Consider the following 3,777-nt stretch of genomic DNA (forward strand, 5'->3'; position numbering starts at 1 on the left):
GCCAGCTCCTTGAATACCCTGTGGTGTAGATTGTCAGGGCCGGCTGACTTGAAGGTATCCAGCTTCTCAAGATGTTCCTTCATGAGGTCAGCATTTATGGAGGACAGGGGATCTCCCCCATCCGGACCTCCCTGTCCTGTGGCAGGCATGGGCATCCCATGGGATTGACGCAAAGTACCCATTTAATAGGTTGTCTTTTTCCTGGGCATCAGTTGTCAGTTGTCCCATCTGGTTCAGCAGGGGTCCAATGTTGCCTTTGCTTTTCCTCCGGCTCCCCATATATCTGAAAAAGGACTTTTTATTGTCCTTGATGCTCGAAGCTAGTTGGAGTTCAGTTGCAGCTTTGGCTTCCCTGGTTTGCTCCCTGCAGGACCGGACCAGTGCAGAATAATCCTCCTTGGAGATGAATCCTGTCCTCCATCCTTTGTAGGCTTTTCTTTTTAGCCTTAGGAGGTCTGCTAGGTCCCTGGTGGGCCAGGGGGGCTGCTGTGCCCTCTTGCTGCCTTTCCTTCGAGATGGAATAGATTTAGCTTGTGCACTGAGGATCGCTTCCTTGAGGAGCAACCACCCTTCTTGAACTCCCCTCTCCCTGGGGTCATGGTCCCTTAGGGCCTCACTGAGAAGCCTCCTGAGCTTGTCAAAGTTGGCTTTTCTGAAGTCAAGGACTTCTGTGTTACTGACTGACTTGCCAGCTTTACGGCGGATGGTGAAGGTGATCAGTTTGTGGTTGCTGTCACCCAGCTTCCCATCAATCACTAGGTCGCTGATTAGGTCATCCCCTGTAGCTAGTACCAGGTCGGACAGTGCTTTGCCTCTCATTGGCCCATAGACTTGTTGAGTCAGGCAGAGGTCATCCACGCACGAGAGGAAGCTTTGCAACCGCTTGGATTTTGCTGAGTGATCCTCCCACGAGATGTCCGGGTAATTGAAGTCACCCATGACAACCATGGTCCTGGACCATGCGGCCTCAGCTCAGGACTTTGGGTGGGAGGTCTGTAGTAGACTCCCACCATTGTGTCCCCTGTGCCATGTTCCCCACGAATTTTAACCCAGAGGGTCTCTAGCCATCCACCCTGGTCGCCAATATCAGCTTGCAGGGACATGTAGCTTTCCTTAACATAGAGAGCTACATCCCCCCTCTTTTATCTACACTATCCGTCCTGTACAGGGTATAGCCATCTATACCTGAGGTCCAGTCATAGGTGGAGTTCCACCAGGTCTCTGTTATCCCAATGACATCATAATTATTTGCATTGAGCAGGAGGACAAGCTCCTCCTGCTCAATGCAAATAATTGCATTCCCCAAGCTTGTTCCCCAAGCTCCTGGCATTTGTGTACAGGCAAGCAAGTGTCCCCTTGGGGGCTCTTGCCTTGCCCACAGATTGTACCAGGGCTGGGGCAAGGGTGGGCTCCCTTAAGTGCCTTGGTCTGCTGGCTTTGCAAGGGTTGCTCAGCGGGCCAGCACTGGCAGTAGTCCCCCCATTCCCCAGCGGACTTAGTTTAAAGCCCAGTGGAGCAGGTCAGCCAGTCTGGCTGAGAAGAGCCTTCTCCCCAGGGGAGAGAAGTGGAGGCCATCTCTTCCCAGCAGCTTGCTGCCTCTCTCGTGAAAGAGTGGCCTGTGGTCATGGAAGCCAAAGCCTTCCTGATGACACCAGCACTGCAGTCTTTGGTTGACTAATCTGATGAATTGTCAGGGAAAATGGCTGCTCCTTGTTTTAAGACCACTCCCTTGTTCACTTTCATGTGCTGGCTACTTTCCCAAGCCATCTCACATCACCTTTTTTTCATCTCATCAGACTCCTTCTTATTGCAATTTCTTTCTTGTTTTCATATCATTAGATTTTTTTTGTCTTATTTGACCTCTAAACAGAAATGCATTACATCTATTGCACTATATAAGAGCTAATGGGACACATCCTGAAGGTCTTGGTCAGATGGCATCAGTGGGAATTTCATACAAGTATAAGAAAAAAGGGATGGTTCATTTGCTGTAAGCTACTTTCCGGAGTGGACACTTGCATGGTGTGAAATCTTTGATGCACCTGAGACACTCTCCAAAGTCCAGCCAAAGTACACTTTGTAGGGGTGTGCAACATGGGCTGTATTCGATTCAGATTTGGCCCAAATCAGGAACAGCGATTTGATTAATTGATTCAGATCGCTGTCCCTGATTCGATTCAGCTGAATCCGAATCTGAAGATTCAATGCTGATTCGGAGAATCAGCAATTTGGCTATAGGCACAGCTTTAAATGCTTTTTTTACATACCTTGAGGTACCAGTGCAGCTCATGAACGCTGCAGTGCTGGGACAGATGAAGCATCCCACAGTGACAACCAAGAGGCAGGTATCACTGCAGCAACAGAAATAAAGAAAAATTTGCAGAGAAGTTGCCCTGGTTTGCCAATGACTCATACACAACTTATAATAGAAAAAAGAACAGACAGACAATAAATGAATCAGAAAAGATATGCTGGATTTAGGAGCTTTCTGATGATATCAACTCCCCAACATGCAACATGGGGTTAATAATGCATTTTCCAGAGGATAATTGACTGGGTGTTATACATTTTATAGGTTTTCAACTTTAATAATAGCATCCCATTTAGGATTCCAACACTCTTTATAAGCACGAATGAAATACTCTGCATGCTGCTCTGTGAGGTAGGAAAGTATTATTACTACCTCATTTTACAGATGAGGAAGCCAAGTCAGAGAGAGATTAACTGACTTGGTCAAAGTTGCACAGAAAGCTTGCTGTCATTGTATGTGTCTCTCTCTAGGTATTTCTGTCACTGGTCACTGGCATGCCTTGAATAGCACCTGCCAACTCATTCAACACCTTTCCTTGCCTAAGCTAGTACCCTCATTGTTTTATTAGTAACCCCCTACCTGGAATCAATCTGGAGACTTACCCCAATTAATGGCTTCCTCTTTTCATAGAGGGTACTGCTATTTTCTGGGCAACACTGTATCTTTGTCATTGTTGTTTTCTGTTGTTGAACATAAGCAGATTTATGGCTCATACTTGCTTTAATGATTCCAGTTTGCTAATCCTGATCAGTGAGCAAGAAGCTTAAGTTGATATAACATACTATTATGGTAGCAATCACTCAGAGTGAGAAGACAGAACAATGTGGATTACTATCATCAAGATAAAGAATCCTTACTATTTATCCATTTTAATAACACCTTTCTTAAGTCCCAAATCACCTTACAATAACAAAAAATTAAATAGCAAACCAGCAGATGCTGGGCACATCTACACATGCCATTAGTGCACATGAATAAACTCTCGAGCTTACTGCTCTGGAGTTTTTTGCTCTTGGGCAGTCTGTTTGAATGTGCACCTGGGAGCAATTAACTCCAGAGCAATCAGCTCTACAGTTTATTCATGCGTAGTACATGGAGTAGGGTCAGGGCAGCCCCAGTGGGCAGGGGTTTCCAGGGGTCAGCCTGCCAGCCTGGGGCTGCTTCCCCCGGCTCTGTGTGCTACAGAAGGACGTGCATAAGGGAGCTTCAGTGCAGGGGTTAGCTAGCAGGCAGTCCCTGCACTGAAGCACCTTTATGTCCCAGCCAGCCGGGTCAGGGTCTACACGTGTGCTGCTGCACATGAAGAAGCTCCACAGCAGGGTAGTACTAGTATTTACAAGTATTATCCTGCTGTAGAGTTTTACCGTATTTTTCGGACCATAAGACGCACTTTTTTCCCCCCAAAAGTTGGGGGAAAACGAGGGTGCGTCTTATGGTCCGAAGGTGTGTGTCCCGGGGAGACGGGG

The sequence above is a fragment of the Crocodylus porosus genome, unplaced genomic scaffold, assembly GCF_001723895.1.
Source record: "Crocodylus porosus isolate Cpor-Errol unplaced genomic scaffold, CroPor_comp1, whole genome shotgun sequence".
Classification (NCBI taxonomy): domain Eukaryota; kingdom Metazoa; phylum Chordata; order Crocodylia; family Crocodylidae; genus Crocodylus; species Crocodylus porosus.